Genomic DNA, 22,297 nt, shown 5'->3' on the forward strand with positions numbered 1-22,297 from the left:
GCCTTTTTTAAGATGTCATATAGTTGAAATCACACAGTATGTAGTATTTTCAGATTGTTTTTTTTCACTTAGTCATAGGCATTTCGGTTTACCCCATGTCTTTGCATGGCTTGATAGCTCATTTCTTTTTAGCCCTGAATAATATTCCATCGTGTGGATGGACCGCAGTTTATAAACCCATTTACCTACATCTTAGTTGCTTCAGAGTTTTAACAGCTGGAATAAAGCTGCCGTAAAACTCCCATGTTCACCTTTGGTTAAATACAAAGACTGTTGTTGCTGGATTGTAAAGTAAGTAGTTAGTATTGTAAGAAACCACCGTACTATCTTCCAAAGTGGCTGTATCGTTTTGCATTGCCATCAGTGAGGGTTGAGAGTTCTGGTTGCTCCACATCCTTGCCGGCATTTTGTGTTGTCAGTGTTCCAGATTTTTGCCATTCTCATGGGTGTGTAGGGCTGTCTCATTGTATTTGTATTTCCCTGATGTATGACGTGAAATGTCTTTTTATACGCTTTCTTGCCGTGTCTTTGGTGAGCTGTCTGTTAAGGTCTTTGGCCCACTTTTTAGGGTTTTGTATAATTTAAAAAAAAAATTTTTTTAAATGCTTATTTATTTTTGACAGAGAGAGAGAGAGAGAGAGAGAGAGACAGAGCACGAGCAGGGGAGGGGCAGAGAGAGAGAGGGAGACACAGAATCTGAAGCAGGTTCCAGGCTCTGAGCTGTCAGCACAGACCCTGACGCAGGGCTCGAACTCACAGACCGCGAGATCATGACCTGCGCCGAAGTCAGACGCTCAACTGACTGAGCCACCCAGGTGCCCCAAGTTTTGTATAATTTGAATCAGTTCTTTATCAGATGTGTCTTTTGTAAATATTTTCTTACAGGCTGTGGCTTGTCTACTCATTCTCTGGACATTGTCTTTCTCGGAGTAGGAGTTTTTAATTTTAATGATGTCCATCTTACCGATTGTCTCTTCATGGATCATGGCCTTGGTGTTGCATCTAAAAAGTAATTGCCATTCCCAAGGTCAACTTGATTTTCTCCTTTGTTATCTTCTAGGAGTTTTATAGTTTTGGGTTTTATGTGTAGATCTGTGATGCATTTTGTATTTGTTTTATGGAAGGGTTGTAAAGTGTGTGTCTAGATTCATTTTTTTTGCATGTGGAAGTCTAGTTATTCCAGGATCATCTGTTGAAAAGACCGTCTTTGCTTCATCGTATTGCCTTCGCTCCTTTGTTAAAAGATCAGTTGGCTATATTTATATGCACCTTTGCTGGGTTCTCTGTTCTGTTCTAGTGATCTGTTTATTTGTTCTTTGACTAATACGACATGTCTTGATTACTGTAACTTCATACTAAATCTTGAAGTTGAGCAGTATCAGCCCTTCAACTCTGTTCTCCTTCAGCATTGTATTGGCTATTTTTTTAATGACTTTATTTTATTTATTCAGAGAGAGGGGCGCCTGGGTGGCTCAGTCGGTTGAGGGTCCGACTTTGGCTCAGGTCATGATCTTATGGTTCGTGAGTTTGTGGCCTGCATCCAGCTCTGTGCTGACAGCTTGGAGCTTGGAATCTGCTTTGGATTCTGGGTCTCCCTCTCTCTCTTTCAAAAATAAATAAACATTAAAAAAAGAGAGTGTGCACAAGTGGGGGAGAGTCAGGGGGGGAGAGAGAGAGAGAGAGAGAGAGAGAGAGAGAGAGAGAGAGAGAATGAGAGAGTGAGAGAGAGAATATATCCCAGGCAGGCTTTGCGCCGTCAGCTCAGAGCCCGACACAGGGCTAGATCCGATGAACCGTATGATCATGACCTGAGCCAGAATCAAGAGTCAAGGCTCAACTGACTGAGCCACTCAGGCACCCCTTTATTGGCTGTTATAAGTCTTTTGCCTCCGTATATAAACTTGAGAATCGGTTTGTTGATAGCCACAGAATAACTAGCTGGGATTTTGGTTGGGATTTCATTGCATCTATAGATCAATTTCGGAAGAACTGACCTCTGGACAATACTGAGTCTTCCTGCCCATGAACATGGACTATCTCTCCATTTATTTAGTTCTTCTTTGATTTTGTTATCAGAGTTTTGCAGTTTCTCTCCCATAGAATTTATACGTATTTTGTCTTATTCTATCCAAGTATGCCATTTTTGGGATGCTAATGTAAATGGTATTATAGTTTTAATCTCAAATTCCGCTTTGGTGGTGTATAGGAAAGCAGTTGGCTTTTTATATTAACCTTACTCTTGCAACTTTGCTGTAATCACTTACTAGTTTCAGAAGTTTTTTGTTGTTGATTCAGATTTTCTGCAAAGGCAATCACGTTATCTGTGAACAAAGGCAATTTTATTTCCTCCTTTGTAATCTGCATACCTTCTATTTCCTTCTCTTGTCTTATTGCACTAGCTAGCACCTTCAGTATCATGTTGAAAAGGAGTGGCGAGAGGGGACACACTTGCCTTGTTTCTGGTCTTTGTGGGATCACATCAAGTGTGATGTTACCTGTACGATTTTTATAGAGATTTTTTATCAGCTTAAGGAAGTTTCCCTTTGTGCCCACAGGAACTTTTCAAGTCTTCACAACAGAATCATGAACTGAGTGTTGTTATTGTCCGTTTCACAGATGATGATACAGAGGTGTAAAGAGTGCAGGCCACTTAAAAAGTCAAACAGCTGATTAAGTGGCAGAGCCTATGTGCAGTTTGGGAAGTCTGACACCAGCGCGTGATCTCGCCATTCAGATCTACTTGGAGAGGAAAAGATAGTCAAGGTGGGGAGACTGCCAGGATGGTGTTGATAGCTCTGTGGCCATCTGAGTCACCTTTTACTAATCTTTGTGAGCCTTGGGTTTGTGATCTCAGGGTCACTTTCAGATGACTGCCTGGGAGCGGTGAAAGGGAGTGCTCCTTCCTGTCCCAGTGAGTGTCAAATGGTGGCATTGGTCGGGTCCCAGCTCTCAAGGGTCTCTGTAAGAACGGGACCATGCCTTCTGAGGAGTTCACGTCTTCTGGTTCTTTGGTTTCCTGTGAGCTAAAAATCAGAATTTTTTGGTACAAACTTATTAATGAGTCACTCTACCTTCCTTAATTTTCCTTTACAAAAACTTCTGATGTGGATATGGTGCAGATAAAAATGGTGGTGTACTGAGCACTGTGTTTTCTTCCTTACATAGTTAGTCATTTGTAAATTTCTAGCCCTGTGAGCTGTTGGTGGTGGTATCCACATTGACAAATATTTGATCAGTATTCCCCAAATTTCTTTAGCGCCTACTGGGTGCTATGCCAGGAACTTATGATATCTTGGGGAAACACACACAAAGGATTAAAATGTTTAGTGATATGAAGAGAAACGACATCAGGTTTTAATAGGAGCAGAGAATGACAGACTTTACACGGGGAAAAAGTGCTTGTACTAAGGTTAAGAAGATACTAAAAGTTAACCAGAGTGCGTGAAAGGGATGGGATAGGGTAGGCCTTGTAGCTGGAGAGCAAAGCGTGTGCAAGATGATAATTAACAGCAGAGAAGCTGAGAGCTTCAAGACCCCCATGAAGCAGAAATGGATGCAAAAGAGGCCAGCAGAGCCTGTTCTGTTGGTGATGGAGAGCCATTGGATTATTGATCTGGAGAGTGGTCTGATCACGTGCCTTCGCGTTAGCGTTTACTTCGGCAGTAAAGTGGTGGCAGTAAGGGGTTCAAGGTTACACAGCTAGTAAGAATCCACTGCGGTTTGAACTGAGGTCACTCTGCCCCTCTTTAATAAAGTCTGTTCAAGTCTACGTCATTTAAGGTACCTAGAGTTCAGGTTCACTGGCTAGTAACACGGGCAGCAGAAGTGAGAATGGCACACGCGTAGCTACTGGAAGAAGACAAGAGATTAAGTGAGACTTATCATGATGATCGAGGCATAACTGGCAGAGAAGCGGGAAGGACGAGGGCTTAAACCAGGTGTAATTGCATAAAAGGTTGGGGTGTGAAATAGTAAGGACCTGACTGGTTTGCGTTTGAAAGAGAGGTCAGAAATCACTAAGGTGTTAGTTAAAAAGCCATGTTGGCAAAGCCGACGATAAAGTTCCCTTGAAAGAAATTACGAAGTCAGGCAAAGGTTATTTGTAACAAACAAGTTACTGAGCTGCGTTGAATTTTGAAGTTTAAGGGTGCTCTCTGCAAATCATTGAGGGTTTTTGATTGTATTAGCCCACAGACGTGGCTCTCTTTTAGACTCTGGGGACACAGAGATAAATGAGACATACTGGCCCAGCACCTGAGGACCACGTCACGGTTCCTCTTGCATCGTTGACCTTCAGAATACCTCCTCAGCTACAGACCGCCTAAACTTGGTGAAGAACTTTGAGGTCAGTCAGTTCCTGCCATGCCGTCTTACTCCCATGCCAAGTGCCGTGTCCCCCGCCCTGTGCCCCACGGCTCTCTTCTGGGGGACAGGATCTTTAACTCCTCACGAGCGTTTTGTTCTTGCCTGCCCTCGCTGCAGATTGGCTCTCCCCAGAGGCCACCGGTTCTCGCAGTTGGTGGCTGCTGGCGCTGTCCTCCACGCCGAGCAGCTCAAAGGGGCGCGAGGTCTGTGTTCACTCGCTCCCTTTGCTGTTGGCGGATTGTTACTCTTCCAGGCAAAAACCCGGTGAGCTTGCGGGTCCGTCGTCTTGCGGGCATCACCCTCGTGTTTACGGGGGGTCCTGGCGCCGGGGTTCAGCTCTACTTGGTCTCGTTCAAGCATCCAGGTGACTTTCCACTTGTGTGAATGCGGGGATTTGGGTTTGTTTCATTTATTTCTATATCTCGGGGCCCCAAACAGTGGCTGGCACATAGGAAGTGCTTAATTTTTGTTGAATAAATAAATAAAAAATTTTAAAACACTTTTGACTTGTCTCCATAAACCTTTCGCAACCCGCTGCGTAGACCAAGCCTTACACCTTATTGCCTGAGACGGCTCCACCTCTGAAGTTGTTTTCCAGTTGAGCCATGTAATACATGTTAATTGGTAAAAATTTAGAAAACGGATAGGCTAAAAAATTTTTCTCTCCTAATCTCGCCACCTAGAGATGAAGGTTGATATTTTGCTTTCATATCTTTCTAGGCTTTTTTTTCCTGTGCACGTGCAAATGTTTTTTTTAATTTTTTGAGGAATCACAATTTCATATTGTGAAATCTTTCCTAGTAATCTTCAGTCACATGAAACACGAACGTCTGCTGCGTGCTTAGGTAGCGTGTCGGTTGCTAAAGGTGTAACGTGGAAGGAGACAGACCGGGCGGTAACCTGCGTGCGGAAGTCTAGTGACGGCATCACGGTTCACGGCTGTCCTGTGCCCTGTTAAATGAAGCACCGTGGTTTTTGAGCCGTCCCCCTATTCTTTTCCCGTTGCCATTAGTACTTTTCCTGTTAGAAACAGTGCTGCCTGATTATGTCCCTGGGATGAATTCAAAGAAGTGGAATTTTGGGTCAGACTGGAAGCATTTTTAACCTGTTGTTCTGGAGAAAAGCTGCACTGCTTTATAGTCTCGCCAGAAAGCTGAGCTAGTTTGTATAAAATCTAGTTTATCTGCACCCACGCCAGAAGGCCTGTGCGTTTTTTTAAGTTCTAATTTGGTAAATAAAATTTTTATTTATTGAGGTATAATTTACGTGCCATAAAATTCACCCATTTAATAAGTGTTCAATTCAGAAATTTTAGATAAATGCACACAGTTGTGTGATTACTACCACACTCCACTTAGAACATGTCTGTCACTCTAGAAAGATCCCTCAAGCCTGTCTGTAAACGGGTCCTGTTCCCAATCCCGATCCTGGGTAACCAGTATATCTGCTGTCTGTTTCCATAGATTTGCTCTTTCCCAACGTGTACGTGGGATCCCATATTTTAATGTGGACTTTTGAGTTCGACTGCTGTCACTGGCATGTTTTTGAGGTACACCTGTGTTGTGACATCTGCCATTAGCTTGGTCCTTTTTTCTTTTCTTCTTTTTTATTGTGGTAAAATACGCATAAAATGTATGCATTAAATCACTTGTAAGTGAATGCACGCACGCTGGTATGCAGCCATCACTGTTGTGCGTCTCCAGAACTTTTTCCATCTTGAAACTCTGTGCCCATTTAACAGCAGCTCACCGTCTGCTCCCCAAAACTGCTATTTTCTTTGTGTCTCTGAGAATTTGTTTGAAGTTCTTTCTTTTCTTCTCTCTCTCTCTCTCTCTCTTTCTTTCTCTCTCTTTCTTCTCGGTGCCCAATGTGGGGCTTGAACTCACGATTCCAAGATTAAGAGTTGGGTGCTCTACCAACTGAGCCAACCAGGCACCCTGAAGTCCTTTGTATAAGCGGAATCATACAGAATTTGTCCTTTTTGTATCTGGCTTATTTCACTTAGCATGCAATCTGCAAGGTTCATTCATCTTGTAGCACATACGAAAATTTCACTGCTGTTAAAGACAGAATAATATTTCACGGTGAGTGTATAGATCACACTTTGTCTCACCGTGTCTGTCCGCAGACATTTGGGTTGTTTCTGTAATGCTGCCGTAAACGTTGGTGATCAAATAATTTCCAGGTTTTGCTTTCACAGCTTTTGCTTCTATGCTAGAAGCGGGATGGCTGGGTCATGTAGTAATTCTGGATTTAACTTGCTGAGGCACCGCCACACTCTTTGACAGAGGCTGTGCCTTTTTACATTCCCACCACCGGTGCACAAGGGTTCTGATTTCTCCACATCCTCACCAAAACTTTTCTCTTTTTGAAAATAACCATCTAGACGGCGCGAAGTGGTATCTCAGTGTGGTTTTGATTTGCATTTCCTAATGATCAGTGATGCTGGGCATCTTTCCACGTGCTTATTGGCCTAGATGAGTATGTCATCTTTGGGGAGGTGTCTATTCAGGTTCTTTTAGGAGTTCCTTATATATTCTGGATACTTATCCCTTATCCAGTAATCACACTTGTACATATTTTGTCCCATTCTGTGGGGTGCCTTTTTATTTTTACTCTGTTGATTGTGTCCTTTGGACAAAAGTTTTTAACTTTGACGATACTCCGATTTTCTGTTGTTACCTTTGTTTTCGGTGTCAAATCCAAGAAATCATTGCCACATCCAGTGTCCAATCTTTTGCTCTGTGTTTTCTTGTATGAGTTTTATAGTTTATACATTCAGGTGTTTGACTCATGTCAGTTAATTTTTGTACATGGTGTAAGTGTCAAACTTCATTCCTTTGCTTGTGGATATCCAGCTTTCCCACCACCGTTTTTGAAAAGACTGCCCTTTCCCCCATTGAATGCTCTTGGCTTGTCCTTTTTTATTGCTGGTTAGTTTTCACTGTGTAGATGCCGACCACGTTGTATTTATTTATCGGTGTCCTGGTTCGTGAACATTTGAATCGTTGCCAACGATCCAACGTGGACGTTTGGATCGATGATGAGTTTTTGGCTCGTCTTGCCGCTGTGAACATCTGTGTACAACTTTCTGGATGGCAGACATTTTGTTTCTCTTGGGCAGAAACCTGGAAGGGGAATTGCAGCGCATAAGAGAACTGCAAGTTTAACTTCGTAAGAAACGGCAATTTTTACAGCCCCAGCAGCAGTGCGTGTGAGGGTTCCTTTTGCCTTCTGTCACCAGCACTTGGTGTGCTCCTCTTTGTGCGGGGGGCTCTTCCGGTTCCGAGGGAGGAGTGGCTGCGCCCTGTGGGGTGACTCTGCGTCTCTCAAACAGCTGATGAGGTCTCTATCTGGGGGCGGGGTCTTGTGGCTGCAGCCCCACCCCTCCCGCCCTCCTCTCCCCGCCGGCCGCGGGGTCTTCAGCTTGGTCAGCCCCAGTCTTAACACTCCTGTTTCTTCCTTCTCCCGCTGCCCGCCCCTCTTTGTTTATTTATTTCATTTATTTAAGAATTTTTTAATGTTTATTTTTTGGGAGAGAGGGAGAGAGGGAGGGAGAATGCAAGCAGGGGAGGGGCAGAGAGAGGCAGACACAGGATCCGAAGCAGGCTCCAGGCTCCGAGCTGTCGGCACAGAGCCCGATGTGGGGCTCGAACTCACGAACCGAACTGTGGGATCAGGACCTGAGCTGAAGTCGGAGGCTTAACCAACTGAGCCACCCGGTGCCCCGGCAGACCCCTCTTTGATCACTTTCTTAGTTTCTAATCTCAGACTACCGTTCACATACCCTGTTTCTAAACCTAAGCAGCTAATGTTACCAAGCAGGTCATGTGATTTTGTTTTGCCACCATGGTGAGTTTTTCTGTAACTTTTTATTTTGATTTAATTTTAAACTTCGCATAGAAATTGCATGAATAGTACAAGGAACTCCTACTCCTTTTTTTCTCAGATTCTCAATTGTTACGCTTTGTCCTATTTGCTTATCAATATTCTTTTGTTTCTTTCTCAGACTGTATGTGTGTGTAGAAATATATGCATATTTTCTTCTGAGTCATTCGTGTAAGCTGGAACCTTACTCAGCTTGCATAGCTATGCAGTGGTAAAGCAGGGACTGGAATCCAGACGTACGTGTGTGTGTGTGTGTGTGTGTGTGTGTGTGTGTGTGTGTGTCCGTCCCCATCCGTCCGTCCCGTCAGTAGCTGGCACATACTTGCTGCTTAGGAAAGGCCTCTTGAATGGACCGGTGACCACGGCTCACCTGTCAGAATCTGTACGTGCTCTCTTGGGCTGTCCACACGGCTCGGTGCTTGGGTTTCGCAGACTGCGGCTTGGGACGTGTGCTTTGCCACTTCTGGCTGTTTGCCCGACAGCTTCCATCATGTCACTAAGGCTGTTTCCTCGTCTCTGGAGCGGAGGAGAAGAGAGTTCCTCCTTGTGAGGGACGTGGTGAAGGTTAGAGGGGACTGCACAGGTGAAACGTTTGTCACCGACCCTTGCCCTTCCTTTCATAATTCGTCCTGTTCTGCTGACGTAGCCACTGGCTTGTCTTCGTCCCCCCCCCCCCCCCCCCCCGTTTTTTCACCCCAGGATCTTGGTCCTGGCAGACTTGGTGCCCGGTCCCCAGGCAGGACACAGCTCCAGCGAAAGGTCTGGGGTGACAGCTGTCGGGAGACCCTGATCTGAGTCCCAGTCAGAGCTGTGAGGCTGAAGCTTTGATCACAAAAAGTCCAATTCCAGGTGCGGGGATTTCGAGAGCTGGTTCCAGGAGCCGCGCTGCCTTTGGCATCCCGGTTTTTGAGTATTTTTTATTTGCCCTTGTAAACCTGTGGAATGTTTCAGAAATACCAACTTTGGGGCGCCTGGGTGGCTCAGTCAGTTGGTTAAGAGTCCAACTTCGGCTCAGGTCATGATCTCACGGTCTGTGAGTTCGAGCCCTGCGTCGGGCTCTGTGCTGACAGCTCGGAGCCTGCTCCTGCTTCTGTGTCTCCCTCTCTCTCTCTGCTCCTCCCCTGCTCACACGCTGTCTCTCTCTCACAAATAAAGATTAAAGAAAAAATTTAAAAAACAAAAAAGAAATACCAACTTCGTAGGGTCCATGAAATACGGGGTCCCACCCTTGGAAGCAGTGCAGAAATTTGAGGTGGCCCGACACGTCTGCCCCTGGCCGGCACCCCTCTCAGAGGTACGTGTTTTTCCAGGAAACCGTGCCGTTTCGTTGCTGCATCACACGTTCTAGGTTTTTCTTTAGAAGATCAGGTCTCCGTACGCGTGACCCCATCTGGCAAGTAGGGGGAAGAGAAAGTCATCAAACCAAATACTTCCAAAGTAAGAATTCTTGGGGATTGTCTTCTCAGTTGATAAAGTGTGTATAGCAACCTATTCGGTGATCGGGGTTTTCAACAGAGACCGAGGGAAGGGCGCACGTGGCACTGGAGAGGCTCTGCGGGGCAAGGGACGGCGTCCCGCCACGGGGTCTCTGAGGAGCCTGGGCGTGTATTGCTGGTTCGCGTGTGACTGGACTCCCAGCCGGATCTTGTTCTCCTAATTTGGACGGTTTTCTCAGAATAATTAAACATCTCTTTGGAGGAAATGGTTCCCCGCACCTCTTGCGTAACTGCCTTCACCAGATGAGTCTCACGTAGATAACAATTTTAATGTTGTCTTTTATAATGCTGTCTTAATGTCTTCTGAAAATCAAGAGTGAGATATTTCAGAGGAGAACAACACCGGGGTTGCTGGTTTGTCCTCGCCACCCTGGGTTTGTTCTTCAGTGTCTCTGCGAGGAAACAGACCCCTTTTCCGTACAGCGTTTAATACCTCCGCGTGACCACCGAGGTTAACAGGTGATAAAATTCTTGAATGTAAAATTGTACAAAAAGCTTATTTCTCAAGACCAAATCCTTTACGGTGTTAATTCAGTGGACAGATGGGACTAGAAGCCGTTAAATGTTTTCCCTCCACCCCGAGAAAGCGGCATGGTCCCCTGTGTTCGTCAGCGGCGAGAGAGCAGTGTTCTCTGGCCGCTTGTGGTCATTTGGTTTCAAGTTTATGATACCCTTAAGAGGAAACAGAAACTACACGGGAATTCCTTTAGGAAGACCGGCACATGTCACCCTAAGCAGAACTCTTGTGCGTTACACGAGTGAGTAACTGTTGGGGTTTTTTTTAGCAGAGGGAAGGAAAGGAGCCGGACTTAGGTGGGAAGAGGCGGAACGTTTTGGACTGCCGGAAAGGTGTCTTGTCTGTCGCCTGTCATTTGCTAGCTCCAGCTTCTTGCACAGCTCAAAGAGAAGAGACGGAAACGTATTTAGTGACGCGCAAGGTACAGAGAGTGCAGGCAGCAAAAGGGAACTGCCCCGGAGCCCCGTCCCTCTGCCTGCTGTCAGCTGTCTGCCCCTTGTGGGCGGCCACGAGTGATCCCGGCTCCTCCCTCATTTGCCTAATCAGAATACCTGCTCTGAATGGCTTTCCATCTTTTTGGTGGAAACCTTCTTCGCATTGTAGTGGGTCTTGGAAGTTTAGGAAAAAATAGGAAAAGAGTCCACATTAACCATAGATGTTCTTATTCTGTGCAAAATATGAGCATCTTGGAATAATGGAGGCACAGTCGATATATTGTAGCCTTGTTTTGTGAAGTCAGGCATTTGTGTACATGTTGCATGTGTTACCTATTTTATGAAAAAAGGAGGAAACCAGGGAAAATCTTATGAAATGCTCAGCTCTCTATGAAAAATAGCCTTCTTGGTCAAAAAGGGCCTGTTTGGTCTCTCGCATTCGTATAGGAGGGTCCTGTTGGCCATGTTCTTGAGTTCACTGGTCCTCACCGGTCCTCACCTTCAAAATAGTTGAGGCACAGAGAGCGAAGCCGGGGGTTTCTTTCTCTCCAGAGTCCTCCCCCACCCATCCCCAACTGCCATGGCTTTTCCACTGAGTGTCACAGGTCTGAAAGAACCTTCGTTTGCAACCACATCTGTCCCTATGTAACCACTTCATCTATAGCTGGAGCCAGGTCAGTGAGGACTGGTTTTGTCCTTCAGATTTTACGGTAGAAATTTTCCATAACTTAGATGAACTAAATGTGTATCTCCAAGATGTTGATAAGTGTATAGCACATCTATGCTTTAAGTGTGAGATGTGCCGAAAATCATAATTCCTTAAACTTAACAATCTTGAGATGTTAAATGCTTATTCAGTGCTTATTACAAAGAGGCTTTTAAAAAATAGTGGTTTTTTGATCCTTCTGTTTACATGTGCTGTTTTGGCTGGGAAACTTCTGTTTGCAATTTGAGCTCTTGTGTAGGGGTGGGGTTGGTGAGCAGAGGGGAAATAGAAATTTTCTTTTCCTTCTTTTTTTTTGTTTTTGTTTTTGTTTTTTTGAGAGGAGAGAGAGAGAGAATCCCACGCAGGCTCCGCGCTCAGCACAGAGCCCAACGCTAGGCTCAGTCCCACAACTTTGAGATCGTGACCTGAACCAAAACCAAGAGTCTGATGCTCAACCGACTGAGCCACCAGGCACCCCCGTATTTCCATTTTTCTGATGACTTCCAGGTTTCCTGGCGGAGCAGATGGCCATTATTACATCGAGCCCTTTCCCGTCAGCCCGTTAGGCTCTTCCTCCCTTTGCTAAGACCTCTGCCTCCCCCTCTCGACATGGTCGTAGACGAGTTGTGTGATCCAGGGTTACAGTCGGCTCGTGTTTTGCTGAAGACGAAGTTTGTGTTCCTGTCTCTCGTTCTCCTCGTTACTGCTTGGGTTTTGAGAGACACTTGCTTATTCTGTGATCTCGAAGTCGGAGGTCCCTCTGCTCATCTCCTCTCCTATCACGGTGCCTTTTCAGCAATTGAGAGGAGAGTGTATGCAACCATCAACCTCGGGGTAGAGGACTATATTAGTTCGGGACAGACCGTCTGGAAAAATTGTTCCTGCGTGCTTTAACCCTCTTCTCCCCAAAGTGTCACTGAAATCTTTTGCGCCAAATTCTGAGTAGCCAATCTCCATTAATACCATTCTTACTTGAGTTATCAAGCTGACTTCCAAATGGCAAAAAGCTGAACCCCTTGTTCCATACCAGGTACTGTAGTTAGTTGTAAACCATTGTTTTCTTACGTCCATCCAACAAAAAGCACTTCCTAAAATTTTAAATAGTGGCTCTCCAAAGTTTATAGTGGGAAACCATTGTGTTTTGACAGACTACTTTTGAGATGCATCCTTTGACCTAATTTTAGTTGACCTAAATTATTCTCCAGTTACCATCTTTACAGTAATCGGAAACCGTTTTCTTTTCAGCTACGAACATGTATTTCCTGTGTTCTGTGCTAAAATAATATTTCCCCATATGTATCTACAGTAGTGGTTCTCACACTCGAATCTAAGAATCCCTTGGAAGCTTAGTCTCAGTCTTGGCCTGCGTCTCCAGAAACTGATGCGGCAGGTGTGGAGTAGGACCTGGGAATTTGTAATTTTCTGAAGTTGTTAATCCATGTTTAGAGATCAGTTCAGGAATGCTCCTTTTAAATCTACTTATCTCTTGACATTTTGAATCGTATTCTCGTTGGTCTTTGCTTTTGGCTGCCATAAAGTCGGGTCATTGGAACTTTGATTTCACTATGTTCAGGCCAGTGCTGGAGCCAGTTGGACTTTTTAACATTTAAAAGGAGCTATTATAGGACCCGTTGTTGATGATGAACAGTTTTCGGCTGAACGCTATATGGCTTCGAAGACTATGGTGCCTAGCAATTTCTTTGATGTTTTTTAACCACGCCTAGAAACAGAAGAGAAAAAACTGAGCTTGGAGTTACTGATTCAGGCCTGCCTGACAATTCATATAAATCAGGTATCACGAACATAGGAATTTAAAGTTATCAAGATCTCTGTGTAATGTGGAAAACCAAATCAGTGCACATTCAGGGGTTGACTCCTCCTAAATAGTTTTCGAGCTAATACGCTTCTATTTTTGTCCCCCGTGAAGGGAGAATTGAAAATTAGTCCCGTTACTGGTGCTTTCTTCAGCAGAAGTAGTGACAGTAAACATGTGGGTATTTTAACGACGTGAGAAAGAGATGACTGCTTCGATGACGTCTGTACACAGTGCTTATGTCTGCAGTGATCTATGGGTGCCATTAAATTCCTGAAGGGAACGTAGTATAAATTAGAAAATCTTAAACACACAGGCTTGTCATCTGGCCTACTATTTTCAGATCGCTACAGATTAATGTGACCATTTACTGGCCTGGAAGGAGGAAAGTTGCTAATTTAAACCAGATTAGTATGTTCTACGCTGTTAAAGCATGCCTTGATCCTAAAAAGTAAAGATGAAAAGGACTGGCAATTTGATGTTTACATGGGAGGTTTAGTTTCCTGTGGTTGCTGTCTAGAGGCTCCGGGTTTGTGTCCGTGGTATATGGATAAATGCAGGCCAGATGCCAGTCCGCTGTCTAAGCGTGGGGCTCCTGGGGGTGCCAGTCCGCTGTCTAAGCATGGGGCTCCTGGGGGTGCCAGTCCGCTGTCTAAGCGTGGGGCTCCTGGGGGTGCCAGTCCGCTCTCTAAGCGTGGGGCTCCTGGGACACCTGTTGTGTGTAGGTGTGTCAGGTATTGGACATACGGTGGTGAGCGACACAGATGGCTTCTAGTATTTAGTGTTAATCAGATCGTAATAGGCAGAAGGATGTGGTTTAACTTTGACCAGGAAAGTGACTCGTGTGCATGTGCTGTTTCTTAGCAGGGGTATTTTTGTGTTCATTTTTCTCCGTGTATATATCCCATTTGCAACATAATATTTGTATGCAACATATATAATTGTTAACTGGGATTAATCAAAAAGGATTTATAGAAAAAAAGTTCAATGGTTGTTGGAAACTTTGTAAAAAGTCAACTCTAGGGGCACCTGGGGGGCTCAGTCGGTTGAGCATCCGACTTCAGCTCAGGTCATGATCTCACGGTTTGTGGGTTTGAGCCCCGCATCGGACTCTGTGCTGACAGCTCGGAGCCTGGAGCCTGCTTCAGATTCTGTTTCCCTCTGTCTCTCTGCCCTTCCCCTGCCCGCGCTCTGTTTTCTCTCAAAAATAAATAAGCATTAAAAAGGTTTTTAAAAACATCAACTCCAGGGCCCCTGGGTGGCTCAGTTGGTTAAGCGTCCAACTTGGGCTCCGGTCACAACCTCACGGTTGGTGAGTTCGAGCCCCGCACCAGGCCCGCAGCTGTCAGCACAAAGCCTGCTTCAGATCCTCTGTTCCCCTCTTTCTGCCTCTCCCTTGCTCTCTCTGTCTCAAAAATAAATAAACATTAAAAAAAATTTTTTTTAAATCAACTCTGTATTTCTCAGTGAACAGAATATAATAAACTGAAAATGGCATTTGGAACCCTAATGGTTATTCAGTATTAATGTTTTTATTGGATAGGTACTAACAATATATTCAGACTTCTAATTGTTAAGAGTTACGGGGGAAAGGACCCCACCTAGCTTCTTGAGGCTGGACTTGTGTCTTCTGTCGTGTCCCTTCCGGCTCTGCAGAGAAGTCAGCAAGCGAGAGAGCGGGTTCACTGAAGGTGTATGCGTCTGAGCATTTTATCTTGGTAATATTGACATGACCATTATACTAATAGAATGGAGAAGAATTGTTTAAATTGAAAGGCTATTCTTAAATTGCTATTATTTTGAGCACTTGAACTTAGTGGTAAACAAGTTAAAAATGTTTGAAATGTGATTTTTCTTAAAAATACTTTGAAGTTCTGGCCCCTAGGTGGCTCAGTCAGTTAAGCTTCTGACTTCGCTCAGGTCGTGATCTCACAGTTTGTGGGTTTGAGTCCCATCCCATGTCAGGCTCTCTGCTGACAGCTCAGAGCCTGGAGCCTGCTTGGGATTCTGTGTATCCCCCTCTCTCTCAGCCTCTCCCCTACTCATTCATATTCATTCATTCATTCATTCTCTCTCTCTCTCTCTCTCTCTCTCTCTCAGAAATAAATAAATATTAAAAAACTGAAAAAACTTTTTAAGTTCTTCTTAAGTTCCCTGAAGAAGTCTCTTGGATTCAAATTACCCGGTTTACTATGAGTTTATCTTTAGGTCTTATATTTGAATGATGGTTATCGATCTTTTCAAGAGAAGGATTTTTTTTTTAAAATGGGGGCTTTTATTTGAGAATTGAAAAGTCTTTAGAACATGGGTTATTTTGTAACATAACTTTAATGATTAAGAAAGTATGAGGAAATTGCTTTCCCTGCATTTTCTGAAGAGTTAGGAAACATTCAGAAGGATGAATTCCTGAAAGGAATAAGCTAGGCTACCTTTATTTGGGAAGTGTCTTTTGTTGAAATGCAATAAATTCATGTCAGTTACACTTTTTTAAAATATTTAGGACTAGGAAATCATACTTAGTAGAGTTTGTTAGAATTATAAGCCCCCTTTTCCCAACTTTAAAAACTGACAATAAGTATGTTCAAGCTCTAATTCACACTTCATGCTTGTTGTAAAGCAACACGTTAATTATATAGTGGTCTGAGGGGCACCTGGCTGGCTCGGCCACCAGAGGGTGCGACTCTTGATCTTGGAGTCATGGATTTGAGCCCCACGTTGGGTGTAGAGATTACTTGAAAATAAAAATAAATGAAAAGCAATCCAAGCTGACCTTGTTCAAGGTACCAAGTCATTTTCAAGGCACTGTGGTGATAAAAAAAAAAAGTAGATATAGAGAGAAGGTAAGAAAGGGAAAAGTTTCTCTGCTTCTATCTAAATGAGGGTAATTGTTTAGAACGTTATTTTAAGATATGAAAAATAAAATGATTGCTTAGTAGAACACTGGTACTTGGAGAAACTCCTAATCCTCTTACGTGCCACCTCCTGCTGTAACTCAAACTTGTAATAGTAAGATCCTCTGCCTAGCATCGCTATGACTCACTCCATCATGTTTCGAATCAGAACGGCTGTTTCTTTTGTCCTATTTTATTATTTTTAAAAATTCAGCTTTATTGAAGTAAATTTGCATACAACAAAATTAGCTAATTTTAAGTGTGCAGTTGTGGTTACGATGAATGTGGTTATAACCGTGATGTGGAACGTTTCCGTTACCCCAGAAGGTTTCCTGGTGTCGCTCAGGAGTTCATTCCTCTGCCACCCTTGGTCCCTGGACCTGCATTCTGCCTGGTGGCTCTCTGTAGCATTTCATATAAATTGGATCACATATTATGTAGTCCTTTGTGTCTGTCTTCTTTTACTTGGCACGGTAATTTAGAGACTCCTCCGTGTTGTTCATCGGTGGTTGGTTGCTTTTTATTGCTAAATAGTGTTCCATTGTGTGCATGCGTCCCGATCTGTGTATCCACTCACCGACTGTTGGCTACTCCGGCTGACTTGGTACTTGGCCGTCACGAGTCACGAATAAGGCCGCTGCGAACACGCCAGCAGCACAAGCCTCTGTGTGGACGTGCGTGTGAGTACCTGGGAGTGGACCTTTGCTGTGGTACAAATGGAGCCTTTGTCTCGTAGTCTGGGCAGAGGAGGAAACCCACGTTGAACCAAGAGGATGAAACCTGTCCTAGGGAAAAAGCTGGATTGCCGACCGGCCGTTAATTCTCTTCTTTGTACTTGTGTTTTATGTTTTGTCTTCCCCCCTTTCCCCCCAACAAGCGCCTGCCTTTAATTTTAACTGTAAAATCTCTTCAAAAATGATATTCCTTATTTAAAACTCAAATTTGTAAGAAAAGCCTAAGTTTTGAATGGGCTTGTTGAACCATGGCTGGTTTGTGATAGTTCCCGTCCCCTTCCCCCTAGTATTTCTGCCTTCTACTAAGTTTTATTTTTTTGGAGCCTTTTTTTGTTTCTTTCTATATCACCTTTCTCCTCAGAGCTGGGACCTGCATAGTATGATCTGAGTTAAGGGAAATACATAAGTAGCTACAGATAAAGGTTTATGATTTGTAGTGTCATAGTTTGGGATTTGCTGGAAACTCGGCTGCAGACTGTGTTGGTCTGACTTAATGATTCATGAAGCCTCTGAAGGGAGCTTAATTTGCTGGCTCATGCATGTTATAATCTCCTCGGCAGTATAGGTAAGACTTGATTTAGAAACAAGGGATGCCTGAAAACTTGCTTCCTGCCCTCCTAAATAGATTACGTATGTATACTAATCATACATATTAGGGACTTTCGGTTCAAAATTGACTTAATTTTACATTGGAGTTCATCAGCTTTCTTTCACAGTGTGGATTATTCTGATTCTTGTATTAAAAGAGCATCAACCCGGGCACCCGGTTGGCTCAGGTGGCTGAACGTCCAGCTTCCCCTTAGGTCATGATCTCAAGGTTCGAGAGTTCAAAGCCCCATCGGGCTCTGTGCTGACAGCTCAGAGCCTGGAGCCTGCTTAGGATCCTCTCTCTCTCCCTCTCTGTCTGCCCCTGCCCCCCCCCCCCTCCGCCTTTGCCCCACTCTCACTCTCAAAAAGAAACACTTAAAAAAGAGGAGCATGAACCGGCAGCAATCAGAGATTGGCATTTGAATTAAGATCAGAGGAAAATTTGGAAAGCTAGTACTTAGGTCCAGTGGGCAGAGGATTTGATAACGTGCTGCCTGAGAAAATGGGAGAGAACAGAGGAATTTTGGTTGGGATAAAATATCTTTGCCCGTTTTGCAGTTAGACATTCTGCGATGGCCTGTTAAAGTGCCTCCTTTAAACAAGGTATGCCATCGGGTTAAAGAGATTAAGCTGATAGAGAGCAGGTCAAAGAAGGCCGTAGCTCTGTAATGGAGTGGATCTGGAATGAGCTAAAGTACAGTAAATGTCGTGCCCCCGGTGCAGAAGATACAGAAGATACTGCGTATAGGAGACTAAAATTCATCGCTTCTTCCTGGGTCATCCTTGTTCAGCCTTGACTTTCTGATTTTGCTGGGTATCTACCCCTCCAATTCCTGTCTTTGTTAGACTGTGAGCCAGGTGATGCGTGCTATCATTCCACTCCTTTCCAAAGGGAATTGTTTGTGCGCTTTCCCCAGTAGAGAGGACTATTGTTCTGTGCCTCTTGACAAGCAAAAAAAGGAGTGTGGGTATAAGATGCAGATAACCGTACAGCGGTCAAAGCTGTGCTCTACAGCTGTTAGTCTTGTAAAACCCCTTCCACTAGTTGAGAAGAGGATGGTGGAAGATTGCACGGAAGTTACGATGCGCAGGGAAGATACGTGGGGCCGCTGGGGAGGAAGGGGAGCTGGGCATTAGTGGTGTGGCGGTGTGTGGCCATCAGGGTGGTCTCCTTTCCCACGCCTTCTCTCGTTCATAGTCCCCTCTCTGTTTTCTTTCTTTTTCCCTCCAGCTTTATTTCATGGTTCCGTGCCACGGACATGTTTGTGTATTAGCCGCTTGTGGGCCAGCTTCTCAGTGATGACGTTGTTACCTTGTCTTTTCCAGGTGTTCTCTAGTAAATGGGTGCTTCATCAGCTCTTTATTGGCATTTGGAGTTTATTTGTTTGGGGAAGGGCGTTTTAATATTTTCCTTGCGTGTTGTTGATCACATGCCTCTTACTTTGGTTCTGCTTTGCTGCCTGGCATGAGCAGAAATTAACCTAATTTGGAAGGAACACTCACCTGCAGCTGCACCCCCAGTTGGAAGATGGCAGGGGCTCGGGGGGTCGGGGGAGGACTGTCTGTCCTGTGACCGCGGTGTGGTTTGGGGAAGGTTGGGAGGAGGTGACGTGCCCTTGACTCCGATCCGCTGAGCCACACCTTGTCATCAGTGTGGAATGGCATGTGTCATTTAGCAGTCCGCTGGATGTTTGACGTGAGAGCACTATAATAATTCACCAAATCGGAAATCAGGGATTACTGTAATTATTGCCGTCGGATTGGAGTTTGAGTGGACGGACATCAGATTGGAAAAATGATACTCTTTCTTGTTAGGTATTCAGAATCCTTAGAACATCAGCCTCGAATATTTATCTTTCTCAGGTTTTATTTTGAAATAATTTCAGGGCTGCCTGGGCGGCTCAATCGGTGAAGCGTCCGACGTCAGCTCAGGTCGTGATCTCACAGTTTGTGGGTTTGGACCCTGTGTCAGGCTCTGTGCTGACAGCTCAGACCTTGGAGCCTCCTCCGGATTCTGTATCCGCCTCTCTTTCTGCCTTTCCCCAGCTTGCACTCTGTCTCTTTCTTTCTCTCTCTCTCTCAAAGTAAACATTTAAAAATGGTTGGAAATAATTCCAAGTTTATGGAAAGTTACATTAATAGCACAAAGAATTCCCATATACCCCTTGGCAAGGTTCACCCACTGTTAACTCTTTGCCACGTTCACTCTGTCATTCTCTTTTTTTTCCCTGGATGGCTTGACGGTAAGTTGCACGCATCATGTCCTTTTCCCATGTAAGGCTTATGCAGATATTCTGACAAGGCCATTCTTGTATTTTCAAAGACAGTTCAGTTATCGAATAAGGGAGATTTAACACTGATTAATAATAGAATTCTCTGATACATGGTCCACTTCCGAATTTCTCTATTTCTCCCAGAAATGCTCTTCATTAATTTTTCTCCCGGTCCAGGATCCAGCCTAGAATCATTTGTGGCATTTGGTCACTTTGTCTCTTTATTGTCCCTTCATCAGGAACGCTTTAGCTTTTACCTCCTTGACGTTGGTATTTTGTGAAGAGTGACCATTTATTTACAGACTCTCTCAATTTGAGTTTGTCTGATGTGTCCTTTTGAATACCTTTGGGAAACGCAGAGTCAGCGGGGACACCACGTTAGTGATGTGTGCTTCTCGGTGCATCGTGTCAGGGGGCACGTGTCCGTCTGTCCCGTCATCGGGGAAACTAACTTGTGGTCTTTGGATCAGTGTGGTATCTTCCAGGTTCTTCCACTTAAAGGTTTATTATTTTTCATTTTGTAGTAAGTCATCTGTGGGGAGCTAACTTTGAGGCTGCTCTGTTCCGTATCAGACTTTCCCTATAGACAGTGTTCCCTATCAGACTTTCATCCACAAAGAATTTCAGCATGCTTTGGTCATTTGGGCGGAGTCATTTATTACTGTGGTGGTTGAAGTTCAAATACCGAATTGCACACACTCAGTGCTACAGGAGGGAGCGTGTTCTAGCTGTTGGCTTCTTGAGCATTTGATGTAATTTTTTAAAATCTTTTTTTAATGTTTATTTATTTTTGAGATGGAGACAGAGCGCAAGTGGCGGGTGGGGGGGGGGGGGGGCGGGCAGAGAGAGAGGGAGACACAGAATCTGAAGCAGGCTCCAGACTCTGATCTGGTAGCACAGAGCCCTGTGCGGGGCTTGAACTCACCAACCGTAAGATCATGACCTAAGCCGAAGTCGGACGCTCAACCCACTGAGCCACCCAGGCTTGGCCCCAAGCATTTGAACGTGTCTTATGTTGAACTGCAACCGGTCTTCTGAGACGTCCACACGGTGCTTCACACCTGAACTCTTGTACCACCCAAGATAAGCCTGCTCCTGTTTTCTCTTTAGCAGCCCTTCAGAATGCATCCCTTTTTGATTTTTCTCTCGGTCCCTTCCATTTCTAACAGTCGTTTCTTGTTAAGAGATGGCTCTCTTGAGTTTGGAACCACCCTGTTGGTTTCATGATCACACTCATTTACTAGTGTCCACACTTCACGTAGGAAACCCCATCCGCAAACAGTTCTAGGTATGTTTTTACCAGGACAGTGGATTGCCATTGCCTATAATCTGGCTCGATGCTTAGGAGCAGTAGGCCTGGGAGACAAATCTGGGTTCGAGTCCTGTCTCTGTCACTGATTAGCTCTGTGATCTTAAACAAGTTTCTAGCATCTCCAGACTTCAGTTCCATGATCTAGAAAGAGTTGGCAATAATTGCACCTACCTTTTTGAGGGTGGAATGAGGATTAGTGTGCGTGTAAAATTTGGGGACAGGGCCAGTGACACCATAATCCCTCATTAAATGTTGATTGTTGTTCGTAGACAGAAAACATATTTCTGTTTTACAGCCCGAGATGGGTACAACTTATTTTTTAGCTGTTGTGTCCTACTGTAGGCTCATTTAAACCTAAGGTGATAATCAGCAAGTTGAAAAGAGTTCTGAAGCGCGGTTAGGTTCTCGGACAAGTACTTTAACTTGTGTGAAAGTTATTTCATCGGGTTCCGTCAGTTTTTATGAGGTGTGAATTATTTCTTAAACCTTTGCATGTACATAGAAGTAGATTATAAACAAACATTTGTCTTTTGTAGCAAAGCAAACGTGTGGTAACTTATTTCAGCATTAAGTAATACTTTAAAAAGTAGCCAGTGAAATTGAGTATTTGGACGTTACTTCTCATGGTGTTTCTAACCATGTTGCTAATGTAAATAGTAAGTTTGTGCCGTGAAATGCTGAAGTATTAACTAAACTTCTCTGTAGAAATTTGAGGCCCATGTCTTATATCCAGGTATTCTAGGACATTTTGATTGGATGCAGTTTTATTTTCCAGACAAGCCTTCTAACGCTTGGTAAACCTGTAGCAGAAATGCTGCTACGGAGATGTGAATTGGTCGGTGAATGTGCTGCAAACTTTCATAGCAAATGTTAGAAATACGGCTCTTACTTCAGTCGAGACAGGACCCAGAATCTCATTCTCCCCACCCAGGAGGGTCCCAAGGGATATTCTTGGGGCACTGAAGTCATCCCCATTGACTGTCTGTTTGTAAAAGTTGTTCTTCTGTTGCTGGACGTTTATGCTAAATAAATTAAACTTTAGAGGCACAAAAATACCTAGTTTTGCTTATTTGGGGGTATAAATGATCGTATAGAAAGTAATCCTTGCCCACCTAACCTGTGGCCAGGTGAAGAAAAATCTGTATGGTAAAGTTGTGTATCGCTGTATTGCACGTTGGTATCAAATACCAAGTGAAGTGTTTTCATTAATTTTCCCTCAACACCCCTTTTTATGTAGCTATAAGAGTGAAAGCACTTCTTAAAATTTCAGACAATTAAAA

General features: G+C 44.2%; 1 protein-coding gene across 5 annotated transcripts in view; it reads left to right on the forward strand.

Moving 5' to 3' along the window:
* Positions 1 to 22,297, forward strand: part of ZFAND6 (zinc finger AN1-type containing 6) — a 75,507-nt gene that overhangs the window by 17,124 nt on the left and 36,086 nt on the right. The gene's annotated exons all lie outside the window — the stretch shown is intronic.

Source organism: Acinonyx jubatus, chromosome B3 (genome assembly GCF_027475565.1).
Source record: "Acinonyx jubatus isolate Ajub_Pintada_27869175 chromosome B3, VMU_Ajub_asm_v1.0, whole genome shotgun sequence".
NCBI lineage: Eukaryota > Metazoa > Chordata > Mammalia > Carnivora > Felidae > Acinonyx > Acinonyx jubatus.